The sequence below is a fragment of the Coturnix japonica genome, chromosome 12, assembly GCF_054131305.1.
Source record: "Coturnix japonica strain WE chromosome 12, WE-NBRP24, whole genome shotgun sequence".
NCBI classification, from domain to species: Eukaryota; Metazoa; Chordata; class Aves; order Galliformes; family Phasianidae; genus Coturnix; species Coturnix japonica.
Window position 1 is genome coordinate 9,175,350 of NC_140674.1, and position 20,064 is coordinate 9,195,413.

The following is a 20,064-nucleotide window of genomic DNA, read 5'->3' on the forward strand; positions in this document are numbered from 1 at the left end:
ACACCGGAGTATGCCTATAAATGTGGTCTGTTTCCTTTTCTTTTCTGAATTTGTACTTCTGTTGGAAAAAAATCATAAACATTACCAAAGACTGTTGAAATGCTAATTAAAAAGGTTGATATCAAGGACTACGAAGATTAAGAGCCACAATATGTATCAACGAATCAAGTTTTAAAACAGCAATCACTGGGGGGTGAGGGGGAGCAGGGAAGTAGTATATAAGCACTGCTAGTACTTCTGGAAACTGCTTCAAACTGCTTTTACAACCTCACTCATTTTCAACCAACAGCACTAACAAATGCCTTCAGTACCACCCCTTTTTGAAAAGCAAGAACAGCAGCACCCCCTCGCCCCCCATTATAGTCTTTTTAACCAACAGAATCACCTCTACCAATTCCTAAAATTCTTTAAAAAACCGAACGTTATAAACAAGATGTGCTCATAGATGTATCAACTCAAAATAGTTCTACCTGGGTTACAGGTGCTAACTACTGCCTCTTAACATTTAATAGTAGCTTCCAGTACCTACAAATATGTCTTAATTATGGCCAAAGCATGCAAATTATCTGAAACAACACAAAGCAGATGGCCATAAAATACTGTTTTATCCAAGGCACATTAATATCAATATGTGGGCCAACATTCAGCAGCCAAATCAACACTATGAGCTTTTATATTGAGCTATTAAACCAGAGAAAGCTTTAGGTGGAGGGTTTGAGAAGGGTGACTTGGTTTCATTATTTGTTTCATTCTACTTCTGAACACATGCAGATGAAATACAGTCTCCTTATATATTAACAGTTCTATAGGAAAAAACATACTAAAGCTCTTTGAGAGCAATGGCAAGCTCTTGTGGGTTAACTTGCCCCTTCCTAAATAAAGAAGTGATGCTGTATCTCTTTTACTGATCAGCATCAGCTTCTTTTGGTGGAGACTGTTTTGTCAGCAAAGGATGAAACTTCCAAAGGCGGCACCCTTGGCAGCCACGGGTCCATCTTAAGCTGCAGCTTCACCACTCACCAACATCCTTAAGTCTGCCAGCATCAGTACACACGTAATTGTCACCAGAGAGCTGTAATGACTGCAATAGTATAAGGTGTAAAAACTTTCTTAACAGAGTATTTTGACATGGTAGGGTGAAAAAGTGATTATACAATGATTATACAAGCGATTATTGCAACAATAACAGTATGTTGAGGGGAATGGTAAGCCTCCAAGCTAAAGGCCAGGTGAAAAACAATCGAGGAACGTCCCCTTCATCTGTCCTGCAGTCAGAAGAGGACACTGCACTAACTTCAGCCCAGCCCTGGACACTGAAAACCTCTCAGAGGAAATAAATCCTTTTTTGATGGTTTGACATCCTCTTATACTCCATGGAGGGCTGGCACACTGAGCACCTGCCTTTTCTTGATAACAAGAATTATATCAAATGTGCCCTGGTCCATAAAGTTGCTTTGCAGAAGCAAGAGCAATGACCAACAGGGACCTGAAATAGCCTCATGTTCTGTTATCATGTCAACATTTTGCTTCGAGATCTCCAATCTCATTACTTCTCCAGACCCGAAAAGAACTAAGGCTTTACAAATGCTACGCATAGAATAACATTATACACACAGAGCCAGAGTAAAGCACAGAAATAAGTCACAGAAGAATTCTTCATTCTTCCTCTTGCACCGACTTGCAGACAGTCGTCTTGGCCGCTGTTCGTAAACTCCATGCTGCCATCTTGCTCCCAGTGGTTTAACTTGCTGAGAACTCTTGCACTGATGTAAGCAGAAGGACCGTATCCCCACAATTCACCAGAGCAATGAAACAAGAGCCTTAGTGAAATATCTGAGCATGTCACAGAAAGGCAGAATATGTTTTCCGTTGGTCCTTTACAAAGCGCACTCTCTACTGCACCTGATTACACTCAGCTTTCTAAACTAGCAGTGATCCACAGCCATGCTTAATGAAAGAAAGCCACAGCGGGGCAATCTGAGACAGCTTACCAAGAAAAACATACAAACAAACTACAGCAGATAAAACAGTATCTAGTTTATTACATATAGAAAGAGATTTCCAGAATTTACAAACACCCACATTTTCATTCCAGGGAAAGAGTTAATTTGAAAAGTTCACCCTTTGTTTTCATTTTGTTTTGTGGTTTTTCTGTTTTGTTTTTTTCCCCCTATTCTTTACAATATATACAATGGAAGACTTTGATTTCTTTTTTTTTCTGATTTTTTGTCAGTTTCTGTGCAATTGATGAATTCAAGTTGCCATTTGTAAATACCATGTACAGTAAAGTTTGTCTTCAATGTAGTTAATACAGATTATTATTTTACAAGGCATACAAAATTACTTTTCTTCTGGAAAGAAATCAGCTCAGTATCAGGGTTATCTTACAACTGATAGTATCAGCAAATATGACTGTACAATCAAGGCCCGGGGACCAATGACTCGTATTATATTATTTTCTGAATTACAATCTTAAAACAAGAATAGTACCCTACTCTATTCTTAGAAGCCTTGTTTTAAGCAGGTTTCCCACTCTGTTTACAACAGAATATAGTATACCTCAGTTCCACATCAAAAAAAGATGTGCTGTAGGAAAAGTTACATTTTAATTAAAAAAGTACATGTATAAATCAAAACCTATGTTAAATATTTAATACTCTTCAACCAACATTAAGTTTTGTATGTAATAATTTACAAGGATGATTTGTCATACAGGTTTTCAGCAGCAAATGAAGTTGTGTAAATGTGCTAGTAAAATACCCATTCTCACCATGACACAGTGGTGGGCACATCAGTTCATTGTGTCCAGCTAAGTCCTTACGGTAGAGGATTAAGTAAGAGAGACTCATAGTCCAGGTGTCACAGTGCTTCTGCTTGGCACAACACAGGATGTGCAGCTCAGTCAACTAACTCCTGAGGTTTGTGTAAAGTAAACAAACTGAACTGGATGCATCGTACCCATTTACAGAGGAAGAGGAAGAGGAGGAGGTGAGGTCCTAGTTGTGGTAACATGAAACATTTAGAGTCTTGATACCCATGAGTTAAAAGAAGGATTTGCTGAGGTTGTATAGGTCGTCATTCTGAAAAGGAAAGAGAAAGAAAATTAGCATCATGAGCACTGTAACATTTTCCTGTGATTATCACATCACTCCCGACATATTCCACCTTTTTCTTTTTCCTCTTTTAAAGTGTTATCACTCAAACTGAAAATGTTAGCACCTTGAAGAATTATGGCGTACACATTTGGACTGTACTCAAGCATCCGAATCACAAGAGCATTTAAAACAGATGTCAGCAATGAAATTACAATCAGTCAGAAATACTTTTAGACTTGCAAGAGATTCACCTAAGCAGAAACAATGTCATTGTCTATACAGATTACCCCACAAAAGCTCCTCCAGGTAGGTCAACACTAGAAGTGCTCTTATGGGATACATCTACATGAGCAACAGAGGAGGATGGAGTGAGACTTGGTGCCAATCTGCCTTGTGTCCTACTGGGAATCCCCTGGCAGACTCTTCAGCCTTTGGCAGGACATGATCTCCTTGCTGGAAGAACAAGGGTCAGAGTCGCACATCAGGGCACCAGCAAGAGCTCCAGCTGCCCGTAGGCCGGGCTGGCTACAGGTCCACACAGAGCCCACCAACAGGCAGCCATACAGAATCACAGAATTGCTTAGGTTGGAAAAGACCTTAAAGATCATCAAGTCTAACCACATCCCAGCCTGCAAGCAAGTGTATACAACCCCAGCGCTTCTCTCTTCACACTACAGCGGGATGGATGTAGCCATACCTACTGGAGCCTGAGCAACGCGCCCATGAAATGAATATTGGTTTTGTTTTCACTGGGGTTAGAGGACTACCATCATTTACATTTTGGGAGTTTCACATAAAAACTGATGAAGCTAGACTTAAGACTTTACATAAATGTGTGTCTATTTCTATATTAAATATTAACTAAGCTCCTGAAAACATAGGTAAATTGTGTGTTTTCCTCCGTACAAATAAAGACTTCCCATACACACGTTGAAGTATAAAACTGAAAAGACCTCCTGTCCTATGTTCTTTAATTGCCCAAGAAACAGAATTTACTTTCTGCGGTCCTTCAAGTGAAAGGAAAGCCTATCCTTGCAAGTGATGTGTGGTATGCTGTGAAATCCCCCCAGAGAATTACCTCACAAATCTCTTATTTACTTCCAACTTTCTTCTGCACTTGTATTGCAACCTCCTGGAACGTTCAGAGCAGAACATCTATATACAGCTTTGCAGCTTTGCAACTATGCTTGACCTAAAATTAGCCAGTAATGCCATACTGGATTAATAAAGATTAATGACAAAAAAGAAATGGCTTAAACTAAATTGAAGCGTAATGTGTGCATTGAAGTGCCCATTTCCCATCCATCCTGGGTGCAGCAGGGCTGCAGGAGGAGTTCAGTGACCACTGGTAGCACCACCAGTCTCAGCTTCTCTGCACGGGTGAGGTAAGATGAAGGAGACGGGTGTCCTACATCATTGGAACTTACTGTGTTAAGAGATTTTAAATACTTAAAACAATAATTTGCAACCTCAAGACACAAAATGACACTACATTAGCCTTCAGGTAATCTCAACTGGAATATATAATCTAGGAAACAAAATGGTTTGTCTAATGCAATTCATCACCTATTAAACCAACGCATTACCACTGCTATTTTAAGAAGTCGGAAGAGTAGAAGAGGAAAGAGTTAACAAGTCTCTATGAAAATGAAAACACTTCCCAGAGGAATTCACTAAGCAAATAGTACCGAAGAAAATCAGAGTTACAGCAGCTCAGACACTTGAATCTTAAAGACCTGGGCATGTGTAAATGAGTTTAAAAAAACCAACACAAAAAACCACAGCAGGCTCAAATATCTGAAAGCTTGAACTCCAGATGAAGACAGAGTCACGCAGGGTGTGAACAGAACCGGGCTGTGCTTCGAATAAACTTCAGCTGCTGGTACAAGGGGAGGCAGGACATGGGCCCTGTCCTCATGCTTGTTATTGCACCTCCAGTACGTCCGAAGTACAATATGGAAAACTACTTGTCAAGCAGGAGAATTATTACCAGACCACAGTTCAGCCCCTGTCAGTCATTTTTGAGACTACCACTATTCCAGTTCACAAACCTCCGTGACATCGTATCCAGCACCATTAAGAAGTACTTTTTAGAAATTATTTTTAAGAATTTCTACTGCTCACCAAGATACAGAAGTTCATTAGAAACTATTTACTATTGTGTCCTAACAAAAGAAAACACCACCAGCTTTCAAACTTCAGTTTAATGTAACAACCCCTAACTGAAGTTACTGGGGTGGCAATGCACCCCAGTGCATTGTAAAACCTGCTATACATCTTCTATGATTTAAAGAAAAAAACAACAAACAACAACCAAACAACACAGGGAAAGAGAAGTCCTCTTCTAATTTCACGAACAGAAAAAATTAAGACTATGCGATCCACCCTGTGAGATTACTGACCGCGATGATTGTTTTCATCTCCCCAGTTCATCTTAAAAATCTCTTTCTGGGTAGCAGAGAACAACCACCCCTGCTGCTATGACATGACAGAGGTGCCTGCTCTGCCTTTATGCACAACAGTGCCCAGAAAGCAGCTCTTCTGAGAGTATGCTGCTGCTCCAGGGCAACTGCCGACAGCCAACCTGGAAGGCTTTGATCCAGGGAACTCTTGATTGCACATAACTTCCAGCAAAAATCCCCATCCCCGATTTTAGTGTACACATGTTCTTTGTTAGACTCAAAAGAATACTTAATTTTTTGGCATAACCTCTCTCTTCGGGGAATTATTACAATATGTTTCAAGGCGGAAGCACCTTATAAGGTACTGAAGTCATCAGCTGGATACCTCATTGTTTCTTATCAACAACCATAAGCATTTCCTTAACAACATATAAGAACAGTGTGGAAGGCAAATGTTTTAATAGAGAGCGCTAGGACTACAGTGAGCTGAGGTAAGGATCATTAAAACTACTGACATCACCGTTGGCAAGCATGGAAAAGGGAAAACCTGTGTTTAATCTATTTCCTATTGACCACAAGCTTTAGCTGGAGTTCCCAATAATGCAGTTAGTGGTTGACTTTATGGAAAAAATTACTGATGCAAGAAAAACGTACTGAAACAAACAAGGATCTTTAAAAGTTACTACAATGTGCCTTTGACAAGCAGCCTCTGCTCAACATCTGTTACAGCACACATGCAGATAACACAAACGCGCGTTCCAGCTGGCAACGCTTTCAGCTCCAATCTATTAGTCCAGGCTGGATACAACACAACCAACTGGAGTTTCTATTACAGCTCAAGTCCCATTCTTAAATCCAGTAACTCAAAATAAGTTCCCTTTATTCCCATTACTGGGGAACTGGAGGAAAGGCATATTTAAAGTTCTAACTCTTACTAAGCAGAAGGTCTACACTATTTCACCACGTATCTTTCCTGAAGTTAACTGAATCTTTGAACGCAGATACACACAGGACGTAATTGCTGCAGTTCTTCCATCAGCCTCTCTCAACCAAACGTATTCTTCAAAACTGTTCCTAACCCACCAGTATCTTATCTGAAATGATGAGAAAGGAACAAATGCTTTTTGGTTTACTTTAGGATTGTATAGTGCACCTTATTCTGTGCAGATTAAGGAGTGACTTAGTGCTTAACAGACACAACTAAGTAGAGAAACTAAAGGATTGGGAACAAAGGGTCATAATTAATGAGAGTCATGAAGAAAATAAAGCAGAAGACCCATGCAGAAATTCACAAGCCCCAGTCTGCATTTAGTCCGGGCACCCACTGTCTGCCCAGGTAACTAAGAGTCTTTAGAAATCTGACATGGGTTAAACACAGTAAGCAGTGATGAAACACTCATGTATAGCTCTCATCTGGGTGATATTTGCATGTGTCATCATCTAGCTATAAAGAACTAGCGCACAACTCCTTAAAAGCTGAATTTCTCCATGTTTTTGCCTTGGCCATACTTGTGATCTTAACTAGTGTCTGTTTACATTTTTCTTGGCATTACTAACATGCACACAGATACGGGAAGTATTCCATTTGGATAAATTAAAAACATCAACCAAGACTTAAACTAGCTCAGATAACTTCTTTTCAAAGAGATGCAAATATACGGTACCATTTTCCCAATCTCACTCAGACCTTGAAAGAGTAAAGGAATGCAAGAAGAAACAATGGTTGCTCTTGTATGTTAATTGCGGCCTGAATTCTAACAAAAGGAATTCAAAATAGAACTAAACAAGGTAATTACAACGTTGCTATTTAACTTGACAGGCTATAATCTACATTTAGTAAGTCTAGATGAGCTCTTCTTCATTGTAGCCTAAAATGCCTATTTCAGCTTTTCCCCTGAATGGCATAAATGGAGAATTACTGGTGATTTGGTTTATCAAGTCCTTTCCTACCAGACTGAGCAGTTTACTGATGGAGGAACCTCAGGACAAGTTATTACTTATTATTGGCAGTACAGTCCTTCCGCCGTGAGTTCAAACAAAATTCACTCCCACCTTCTCCAGGAGAGAAAGACGGCAGGGAAAAATAAAACAAAACACAAGACTTTTTAAAAAAGATGGTGAAGAGAATCGGGTTCTCACACTTCAAGAAGCTCTTACTCCCATTTCCTGTGTTCTGAGCATGGTGGGAAAACACCAAGTAAACCACAGACATTCTTTGGACGAGCTTCTGCTCGGCAAAGAGTTCATACATCTGATTTCAACTTTACAGTGCGTCAACCTGATTCAGGCTCACTCAGGACAAAACTGAACCCATCACTGCAGTCAGCAGGAAAGGCTGCTGCCACAGGCAGGAAACCAAGGACTGACCGCCAGCAAACATCTGGCTTAGGAGAGAGTGGCAGCATTAGAGGTCAGATTTGGCCACTTCCACCTGTAAGGAGCAGGAAACAAGTCAGCTGTTGGTGCTGATGTATAAAGCTTTTGGAGAAAGTAATTCACAACAGAAAAATGATTTAAGGTATTCTCCTGCTCTATTATGCAGTTAGAAGTTTGAGTAAAACTGACTTGACCTCAGAATGAATGAAATAATTCCATCTTTCCTTTTTTCAAAGCTACGAAGCTTTTGTTTCTCTTGAGTTCTTCAAAAACAAGCAAGATTTAACTAAAGTTTAAAGAGAAATACCTTGAATTCTATATAGTCCATTTAATGAAGAGATTCTGCATTTTTTTCTCACAGTGATGCAGCAATTAGAAGTTACAAACAACAGATGCAGCCCTAGGTTCAGGCTGTTTCTTGAGTTGTTGTTGTTTTATGTTTGTTTTTTGTTGTTGCTATCTCAATGACATGTAAAATACAGGAAGGGTAAGCTAAGCTCTAAGTGGGATCGTCGTGCTCATTTCTTCCCACTTTGTAAGGACAGAAAGTATCTTTCTCCCTCCTTTGCTAGCAGCCCGGGCCAAATAATCAGCTCAGGGTTGAGTCCAACATACGTGAACAAATCCCTTTTGTTTCAGGACTGAAGACATTTACATTCATATGAAGCCTAAGAACACAGAGTCTCCCTAAACTGATACTCCAGAATCACACCAGATCTTCTCATCGAGTTCCTGTAACACACCTGATAGCACCATTTGTTTTTGGTGTCCTATGGATAGATCCACTCACAGCCCAGTGTCTTCCTCCCTCCCCACAGCCGCACTAATGAGAAGGATACCCAAGACCAAACGTGCCTCATCCATTTACTAGCTTCAGTCTTCATGGGACAAAACTGCTGCTGTTTTTAAGAGTCAAAAACAGTAGCAAATCCACCAGAAGGGTCATTTACTATTTTGGAATTTACTGCCCAGTTCACTGAGTTTTCTGTGTCTAACCCTAAAGGATTTGGGACACACGTGCTCCCCCAATGATCCCATAACGCACTGCCAGGTCAAGAAAGCAAAGGTGAAAAATGCACTGTGTCTGCCTGCATCCTTGAAAAAAAGAGAACGTTAATCAGTATTTATAAAACATATGATCATGTATCAATGACGTTACCAAGCAGCATCCAGAAACACATCTTCACGATGCTACTTATTTCTCCAAGGAACTTGCTTAGCAGGAGTTTTTTCCATTTCATTTTGCTTTACTTATAACTTTTATGGTAGTTCAGAACTCAGTAAACTCACCACTGCTGGGAAACATTACAACTGCTCTCTCCCTATGGGGAAGCAGATGATAAGGAAGCACCTTTAGATGCACTCTCACACCCTCAACTTGATGCCAATTTAAACTCACAATTAAATCTGACCAACTTGAGTGCACTGAAGCTGTGCTCACACTGTATCAAATAAATTATATCAGCAGAGGAGCTCAGTAACTCATAAAACACAGTGTAGCTTTCACATCATCCGAATACATCTCAGTCACTCAACTTTCAAGTTCATCATCTTCCTGTTAATTTGTGGATCACTTGCCTTTCTGCACTGCAGTCAGTGCAGAAAGCAACCAAACATCGGCAATTCCCCTCTGCTCTTCTGACCCTATTTTATAATGCTCATTTTCTTCCAGACTATCTTTTTACAATATGTGAAAAATAAAACTCAGGAACAAGCCACAGCAACAATAAACCCTACCTAACAAGTTCTAACTACCTTGAAACCATACGACATATGCTAAATTGTAAGAGTTCCACCTTAAAGGAAAGATTTGCACCATTTGGATTAGCCAGAGCCATTTTCCTCCCAGTGGACGTTAAGGGGAACAAGGCAGAAGAAAAATGGCACTTAAAAGGAAGACATACAGAAGCCCCGCAGGGGATAACCTGGCCAGTTGACCTTCCCTTTGAAATTTTGCCAGTGCAAATTAAGTAGCTTGTCTGCAGCACTTCTGGCAGCAGCGTGGGAAGGAAGTTCTGCAGCGATTTTGGACGAAACACTTCCTCAATTCCCAACAACAGCACATTAAATATCAAAAAGGATAATAACGATAATAAGGAGGTACTGGCAAACACATTCTCGAAAACCAGCTATGAAAGCAGAGGAGGGGATGAAAGGAAATGAAATGTCATTAAGTAGAAAGAAATGTAACAAGGTTCAGAAAGCTAAGGTGGCTGCAAAGCATACGTTATTTTGACACCACTTGCCATGCCTTAATAAAAAGCTGTAACAGAAACAGAAAAGAAAATAAAGTAGTGCTTTATTAAAGTAAAAGGAGATGGCTTTTGATGAGAGGCAAAAAGACACAGTAAAGTTTGTTACGACTTGAAGCTGTACCAGAAAACAGTTAATTAACCACAGACTGAGCTTTTCACCAAAGTATCAGGGAAGTCCAATACCAGATGAACTGCACTAGCTGCTTTGCCCCATTTTTGTCTTTGTATAGCAAAGCAATAATAAATATTACAAGTCTTCCCGAGGAATTTGCTTCATTAAGAATGTGTTTTCACATACACCCTCAGGTTACTTCTAGTTTCTTGCAACTGGCACTCAAACTGTGCTCACAAATTCTTGAGCTGCAAAGCGCTGTGGTTGGGGAACACAACCTTGACACAAGGGGATTAAGGACACACCAAGAAGGAGGAAGACCTGAGATCAAAAGCTCATTGGTTTGATTCCCTACATAGCTCCACTCAGGTTGCTCTGTCTGCGTCTCACATAAAACAGACAAAATACCTCTCTACCCATTTACTATCTAAATGAAATTTGCTAGCGAGGGGGAGAAGGACATTGCGATGTCTCAAACACACCCAGTTAGCTGAATATCTAAGGAATGACGTTCATTTCTTATCTTCCTGCCTCTCAGTGCCTTGACCATGAGTTGAGAACTTCTACCTGATGGAGGAGGGCAGGCTGTGAGTGACCAGACAGCAGGGTGACAAGAGTTTCCAGAGGGCCCACGTGATGATGGATGCAGGGCAGCATCTGAACAGTGCACTATAAATACAGTACTTGGCCAGCCATATATCAAGGAGAATAAAAATAAATGAATACTTGCTTCATTCCCTCAATACTATTTACAAACTGAAGAAGAAAGCATTGTATGCGAGGAAATATTAATGTCTTTATTCTATTCAATACTATTCTTAGTACAGCCTTAAATGACAAGAATGCATATGCACGAGGCAGGGGCAAAATTATCAGTGCTTAAAAAAACCCAACAAGCATTTGAAAATTTCCTATATTCCAAGCATTACTCAACATTAAAGCACATTTGTAAGATTAAGGAAACATTACATGCAAAGAGAATTCTTAACTGGAAAAAGAAACAAAATCCCAGCATTAAGAAAATACATTTTTATTCATAGAGCACACGTTCCACCCTTTAATAGCACTGATTTAATGATGAAGATATTCCGGACTGCAATCGGATTAACCTCAAAAATAATACTGTGCACTTTAACAAGGTCTGAGTTCATGGCTGAATTATCTGCTCTGCCATTAAACACTGAAATGGATGTTTGTATATAGATTAGGCTTTCAAAACAATTGTCATCCAATTTATTTTCAGAAACCATAGTAACAAAAAAACAGTAAATACAGGGCGATGACAGGGCACAAAAGAAACCAAAGCTGGATCCAAAACAATGGGGCTACCTCAAGCTGGAAGCTGAGGGGCAGAGGAAGCAGCACCTGGCAGGCACTCAGGGCCAATCTGGATACAGCTGTGAGTTAAATCCAAATTATAAACACCAATCAGACAACCAAGCCCTCTGCTGTTGTTTCTTCAGAGTTCTGCTCAGTGAAATCCTAAAAGGCTGAATGGCTGCCAACACTGTATTTTAAAGCCATGAACAGCTTAAATGGACTAGTCTTCACTTGATTGCTATGATTTCCAATGGGAAACTGATGAACAGTCACATTAATAACTTAACTTCTACGCCAGTCTAGCATTGTGAGACCGTGATTACACAAGCAGAAGTCAAAGTAGGTAAAAGTTGTTCCCATCACCAAATTTGCAGCCAAACATCTTAATGCAGTAATTCTTTTTTTTTTTTAAAGCACACCAAGCAGAAATTTTCTCCATGTACTGCAAGCTGTTCAGCACAACATCAGTAGGTATCTCACCAGATGATAGATACTGTATTATTGTGACACATAAATCTTCCATCAGTTGTCACACTTAGTATTAAGGATAACCTTTTAGAAGTTATTAGCGTAAGTCAACAGTAAATTTGAAGCATATAGTAATACAGATTAAAGGCTTTGCATGCACACAAAAGGATCTGCACGTGATATTACATCTCATTAAAACACCATTAAGGTGTCCTGGTTAATCAGTGATTAAAAACATCCCCTAAACATTAACCCTGATAAAACACGTAACAATTCACCTTTACTACATAGTATGACTGCACTACAGAGCCTCATAAAATGGGAGTTTCTCTGTTTCTGTGACCGAGGACAGGAACTTGGTTGACAAGAGAGGAACTTCTATGTATTCTGCTTGGGCTGCTGACATTCTCAGTGATGGCAGGTGTAACTGATGGCACAGCTAAACCTCTCAGAAGAATAAACTGCATTAATCAGTCTTTTATATCCACTTAATTCAAAATGTTACTCAAAAACACACATTATGTAGCAAAAAAAACAAACAAACAAACAACAAAACAACAAAGAACCAAGCTCCTGGAACACTATGTAGATTAATATTATGCTTGCTGAGCATCAGTAACAGCTTAGGAATGGTCTCATGATGCAGTATCTAACAGGCAGTGACTGAAACTGAGTCTCAGTAGTTCACAGTAGAGCTAACAATGGAGCATGGGTTTCTAATCTGCAGAACTAGGCTTTCTTTTAGTCCTGAGCTGACTGAGATGAACTAAAGAAGCAAGGAGGAGTAGGAATAGAGACAAACTATATCATATACAATATCCTCAAGACAAATTATTGCATCTAACACCTGTGCCTCCTTTTACCATCAGGTCTTCTAACAACTGTATCACACTGCTGAAATGTTCAGGAAAGTTCAGCCATATGCAAAATATCCACTGACTCAAATGCCCTGAAAATAGCCTTTGTAGGCGCACACGTTCTCTTTTCCTTCAGTGTAATTGGATTGCTCAACTGGCAGTTGAACAAGCCAGTCAAAGGGCAAAGGCATTCATCTGCAGCAAAGCAGAAACCTGGTGAGTTAGCACAGAAACAAAGACAGCAGAAGCAGCGTGGATGCCAAAAGGCAGAAAATACATCCTGCCACACTCAAGATACCGTAGTTCTCACTGGTTTCCTGATGGAATGGAGCTCATCATATAATTGATAGCATAAAGAGCTGACCATCTAAACGGGACATAAAAATTAACTTAACTTGGACAAAGATACAAAATTTCAGATATATCAAGCTGTCTTGTGCTGTGTAGAACTCCATGACTGAGTAAGGAATCCCTTCTCAGAGGCACAGCTTTAGCAAGCACAGCCCAGAGGCAGCAGAGCAGGTGGGGGTCAGTGCTCACAGCAGCCCCTGTGCCCACAGCACCAAGTCTGTTGGGAACTGCAGTGAAGAGCGCAGAGATGTGTGGAGGCAGGACAGGACACTGTAATAAGTGGAAAAGAAAGCCATAGGAAGGAGTTCCACTGCTCACAGATCATCTGTTTGCATAAGCAGTTTTGCTTGGAGCAGCACTTTGTCACTACTTTTACTGTTACGTAATGCGCAAAGAATGTATTAAATTCTTAAATACTACATGAAATTTCAGGGCTTGTGCATAGTATGTGGGAGACCAAACAAGATGGGTAATATTCCACTCAACCTTCTAGATATCATTTGAAAATCAGAAGCCTGCAATACACTTCAGAGTGCAGTCACCTGCAAACACCTGCATCGGAAGGAGGCAGCCTGAAAAGCAGAACAAATATACCAGCGGCTGTGATGTGCAAAAGGGACATTTTCAAGCTCTCCCTGTTCAGACCTTGGTAACCCAAGCTGTGGTGAGATTACAACCAGCAGCCATGTCCTGGAGCAAGCCTTGAGGTAAGTCACTTCCAAATCCAAGGCTCCAAAGCAAGAAAGTTTCACAGCAAGGTCCCTTCCAAGTACTCTCAGAAATAAGAACTGCCCTGAAAGGAGGAGGAAAAACAAGGAACACTTGTTTTCTGCAGAAAACTGCTTCCTGTACTGGCAGTGACAGCTTACTACTACACTTCATCCACAGTTTCAGTAACAGCATCATCACCATCTCTTTAAAACCGTTCCTTTCAACTTGTCAAACTTGCTTCATTTCCAGCCACCAGCCATGCAGAATACTTAATGAAATGCTTGATTTTAATTAAGAACAGTGACAGTTGGAATTCACAGCTCCTGAAGCATCTATAGACATCTTGCTCTGGAGACAATGCAATGACATACAAACACAAGAACCTTTCCTTCCCATAGGTCAGTATCCTGATATTTCAGCAAGGTACAGCCACCTTTCCAACACTTCTTTTTGTCTCTGATTCTCTTCTTCAAGTCACAGCTGCTAGGAAATGATGCACCAAGGCCTGTGCAGCTCGGATGAGGGGTAAGTGCAGTGCAGTGGGAGCAACTGCTTTGAGAAATAATAACTGAAAGGTTCAACAAGTTCTACTGTAAATACAGCTTGGCGATTTTCAGTTACTTGGAGTATTGACATAACAAAGTATGGCTTTCAAACAAATACAGCGCCTGAAATTTAGAGATAACATCCTTCCAAACTTCAAGGTCACTGTTCAAAACGAGCAACAAATCAGAGCTGCTCAAAGTATTGGTTGGAGGGGGTGTGAGGTACACTGGTCCCACTGAGAGCAACCCTGAGGATGGTCAGACTCTCTTAGGTAAAGCTTTCCAATGCATTTCCACTGAGCAGATCCCAGTCCCAAGCCATTCAGTGAGTCCACAACAGTTTAGGCAATCAAGATATTTGCTATTATCTTTGCGTAACTGTAAATAGAGACTTTCTATTTAAAGATTTAAATAAAATTCTCCTTTGCTACTGCTTCCGTTTGGCAACTATCTCCCAGATGTTCTAAGGGGATGTATCCATCCTCCTACATTCTGTGCTAAGAGCTCCTTGCTGTTGTATTACTTCTCAGCTTAAACTTTCAAGAATGAAGTAAACAACACAATCTGCCTGCACGGTTCCTTCATTCAGAGCCATCTCAAAGCAGCAAGAAGTAGACATAGATCCAGAAAGACGCAAGATTTCAAAGCTGTGTAATGTAAATGCTGAACTGGCCACTTCAAGTATATAAAGCATCACTCCACTAAGCAAAGCTCTCTTCATTCACAACAAACTTTAAAGCAAATAAGCAGGATGCATTACGAGCATCCATCAGACTGGGGCCCGCAGCTGCCCCAAAGCACAGCCCAGGGCAGGCACAGCAGCTGCTGCCCCGAGCAGCCCACAGCCCGCACTGCTGGGAGCCGCCACTGCGCCTCTTTCTTCTGCCTTGGGAAGCCAGCGTGCAACAAGGAACAATATGTTTATAGCATTATAATCCATATTCTGTAATATGTAAACAAGTACCCATTACTTAGAGGCCACAGATGAGCATAATATTAAATAGTAATAGAAAACAGCTGTATTTTCCTTCCCAATTGTTTATATTTCTAAGGCATCCGCTCTTTAAAATATTGTCCATTCAAATCAAAACATGCTGTGCCTGAACGAAGGACAAAACAACAACAGTAGTTTTAAAACACTCCACTTCCTGCAGTATTACGCAAATTAAACTCCAGGCTGCAGCCAGAGCAGCGCATGCACTTCAGAGGGTGAAGCCACCACAAACGTACAGGGACAAGGGGAACACACGGCTGGGCAGCACTGCCCTGTAACGTGCCTTGTCACGACACTTGTCTGAGGAAGCTTATAAGGAGAAAACAAAGACACTACAGCCACTGGAAGGCTCAGCAGCTGAGAAGTGTGCTCACCGACACTGCTTCAAAACGTAACAAGGGCTTTCAGCCGCTTTGCCTTTCACTGTCATTTCCTACAAAACCACAGTCAAACGTAATTGTGTTACCTGCACTACAGCAGCAGCCAACAGAAGCTGGTTGGAGCTTCTGGGGGGCATTTGGGATTGGGATAGATACGGTTACAAACCTGCAGACACCATCTCCTGTCATAAACACATTCACACAGAGCTTGCAGCTGGGATTTCAGGCACTTCATAAATAATATCAATGCACTGCTTGCAAAGCTATCCGAAGTCAACAAAACCCAACTATCTTCTTTCCTGCGCATCACAAAATGACCTGTAGATGCCGAGTGATAACTTGGCTACCATGTTAGAAAATAAGTAGTTAGCAGCTAGGTGAGTTCAAAGCTCCCCTGCAAATGTTCACTAGTTTTCTTCATTTTATTTACTCAGTATCGGTTTATTTTAACTTAATACAAAGGTAAGTACATGCTCAGGGCTCTTGTGAAAAGCTGCCTCATGCTGGTTGGAGCCATGAGCTGAGCAGTGAGCCCATGTTCCAGCAGGGAGCTGCCCATGCACGCAGCTGCAGCAGCTGGAGCAGAGCAGGGTCAGAAGCTTTCCCTCTTTGCACCATGCAATCTGCAGCAGTGTTCCCCAGCATTCCCCCCATTCCCTGCCTGCTCCATGACTTACCTGTTCCTCACCCACTTCACAATTTACCTATAAGTACCAGATAACCAGCCCACAAACGTGCTAATAAACCAAGCGCAGCACTTCAGAGACAGCTGTAATTACCTCAAGTTTCCAAGCAGGTCTAACAGCCTGCTGGCTCTTGTGAATGGGAAGCACTATTCTTGAGGTATTTATTTTTGTAACTTTGGAGAGATTACAGCTAAACCTTCAGAGCGTGCAGCTGAGCTGTAAGTTGGTGAAAAATATTTGTTGCAAATAAACACAACAGTGAAATGTCAGACTTCCTCTCTATTTTGCCTTTACACCATTCACAGAATATTTTGTCATCCATCAACAACTTGGTTTCTCTGGCAATATCCCCCCAAAAGGCCCTAAGAACAACTACTGGTGCAGAACACCATGGATACACTGATACTGTTCTTCATTAAAAAAATCAAGTAACTTCTGCAACTAAAGATGAAATATGTTGAAGAAAAGATTGCATCAAGTCAACACATGGCCACAGCCCAGCATTAATGGCATCCTCTCTCAGCAGAGCTTCAGTGCTTGCTGGAGCCTTCATATCTGCTTCAGTGAAAACTAATACCTCTAGGTTTCAGAGCTGGCTGTTTGTGTGAAACTAAAGTTAGAAGTCAAGCTGAGCTCCATTGGGGAATCAAGACAAGTGTGCAGCCAAGAAAGCTGATGCGTAGGGAGCCTGATCTCATTCTTACTTGAGTAAGGAAGCAAAGGAAGTAAATTCACCTTCTGCCAACAAATGTCACCCCGCAAAGCAGATCATGAGAGAGCAGTAAGATGTGTATTTTCAAGTAATGCGAAATGCAAGTGCACGCCATGAGGACCCAGCTACCCTTTAACAACCAGCCTGCATTGTAGCAGATGATTTGGGCTAAGTCACAAACCTCACAGATTTTGAGGTAAGTTCCAAGGAGGTGCTGAAGTTAACTTTGAAAATGTACAGCGCGACTCTGACCTTACCATAATGAACTGGTAACACAGAAAAGGACAATCACGCCCACCAAAGCACCCGGTGATTTGTGGGAGCAGAAAAGAGATTACATGGGCACTTCAATTCAAGAGAAACAAGGAATCTTCTGCTCAGAGAACTCCAGAGGTGAGAAGCTGACAGTACAAAACACCACTGGCAGGATGGCAGCTCACAGCCCCAGCGACCTGCGAGAGGCCAGGCTGCAGCTCTCCCACCTGCAGCACCTGGACACACTGGGCTGCCAGGAACCATGGCAGGCTCCATGCTCTGCAGCGCCTGGAAGCTGTGACAGGGAGAGGCCAGGAGTCCGGATGGAGGTTTGGAGACTTCAGCGCTCAATCTTTTTGTTAAAATAATTCCTCCATTCTAACAGCAAACGTGACAGACGGGCTGCCAGCCCCATGCAAGCCAGAGTTTCAACCAGAACTCAGAATTCAGCTTATTTAACAAATTATCAAATGCTTTTTCCTCTTTCTAACAAGCTCCTTTTGTGTTTGATCCAACCAAGCTGCATCTTTTCTGTCTGCAGTAACATCCTGCAGCAGCAGCTGGGGACATTAGCTCTGTTTGTCCCCACTGCCCAGTGCAGAGCTGCGTGTCTCCCACTGCCTTTCCTGTGCCTTGAGCTGCTCGCAGGATACAGCTGCCCAAGAAGCCCTCCTGACATGCTGTGTTATGGTCAATTACTTCATTATTAGGCAAGAGTATTTTGGACAGCTTTTGCCAACCTCTCAGAACTAAATAAGCAAGCAAAGCTTCCATTCCAACTGCCAATAGGAATGCATATATATTAGGAAGCTGGATTGGATTTCAGTTTCTGCTCTACAAATATAGTTGAAGGAAAAAAAAAAACCAACAACAACCATCAACACAACAAACAGCTTCCATAGAAACAGAGAAACAGAATTGCTGCAGTTGTGCAGGCTGAGAGCTCTCCGCCGTCAGCAGTGAGCAGGCTGTAACATTATCTGTAAGCATCCATCTGCAGAAGAATAATGCCTACGCTTTAAGTAGCAAGGCCACTTGAATGGATATCGAGTACTCTGAATTCATCACCCTCGGTATGCAATTTACAGCTTTACTTAGCCACAGTCTTGCACTTCTCTTTATGCTGCATTTGTTAAATCCTCTCTCCCTCAAAAGCACACTTGGTGTACTTCCAACTGCCATTTTTTTCCTCTCTATTTCATCCAAAGGTGTTGAAACTCACCCCCACGTACCTGCAGGCAGCGCTGGGACTCAGCCAGGGCAGCGGGCAGAGCCTGGCCAGCAGCACCACAACCCACCCCTGCCCACTACGGCAATGCAGCACTGCGAGGAGTGCTGGGTAACAATGGAGGGGAAAAGCAGCCCGGCGCTTCTTCAACTTTGGCCTCCCACAAAAAGCCACCCTTGAGAAAGACTTAATTTCCCTTCCTGCTTTCTTCATCATTACACTTGATGATTTCTAGGAAGCAAAAAAGCAGCCGCAAAACCATCCACCTCATCACTGGTCTCCCTCGGCACTAGAGCAAGAATTTGGTAAGGCAGCAGCTGATAGCGAACTCTCCTGGGTTGCTCAGCAGGCAACCCTAGAAAGCAACAAAAAGCAAAGGAGGATTTCTCCACACACTTGTTTTCCACTGCTGCATGCCACGGCTGGCATCAAGCCATCCGAAATCCTAAGCCTCCTAAGGTCAGGTCTTCAGTGTCAGGGCTCATCATGTTACCAGCCACTCGGGTTGTTCCCTGTTGGTGCTTTCTCCCCCACCCACCAGCAGTGGCTTGTAGATATGTTCAGCATACTCATTCAATGCAAATTAAAACCCAATTTTCATCACTGGATACTGCACTGACATTTAACTGCATTTTCATTGCACTGGATGGAAAAAGCAAATATTCAAAAAGGAACAAAAAAGGATACAAAGTTGGTTCCAGCAGCAAACAGTAGAAAGAGTTCGCAGGAATACTGACATTTTTATATACAATTCATATTTTAATGAGAAAATCTTCTCTTGTCCAAAGAAGAAAAGCTTATTTTTTCTTTGTTTCCAAAGTTACTGAACAAGCTTTGCTTTATACACTTGTATTCTGCCTTCAAAAATTAACTAATCAGAGGCTCCTTTGATGCATTCCATGAAGCTGAAGCATACTGATGAGATTTATGGTCTCCTTCAAGGACAGACTTCTATATAACTTAAGATTTAATTTACATCTTGAGCTATGAAATCTAACCTCAGCAATGCGGAAAGTGGCAGGGAGGGCAAGAAGACAGCAAGAAGCAATCAGTGGACTCACACCCAGAGAGACAACTGAGACAACTCTGCCCCAGCAAGAAAAACTCAGATGGATAAGCCCACATACTATATAATATAATAACCAATTTTGCTAGTATGGTCTTCTCACTGACAAATTCTAGAGTAGCTTGACACTAGACTAAGTAAGGCAAAGCCCAACTGTATTTGGGTGCAGGCAGAACCAAACTCTTCTTATTGAGGCATTTTTCCTGCAGGATAAAATAGATCGTGGGACATTAGATTAAAAATGGGTCAAG

General features: G+C 41.5%; 1 protein-coding gene across 1 annotated transcript in view; it reads right to left on the bottom strand.

The window, feature by feature from the left end:
- Positions 1-2,022: 2,022 nt before the first annotated feature.
- The window catches only part of IRS1 (insulin receptor substrate 1), a 43,525-nt gene continuing 25,483 nt past the window's right edge, over positions 2,023-20,064 (bottom strand). The window contains exon 2 of the mRNA XM_015871392.3: positions 2,023-3,080. The gene's annotated coding sequence lies outside the window, so the exon portion shown is untranslated. The remainder of the gene's footprint in view (positions 3,081-20,064) is intronic.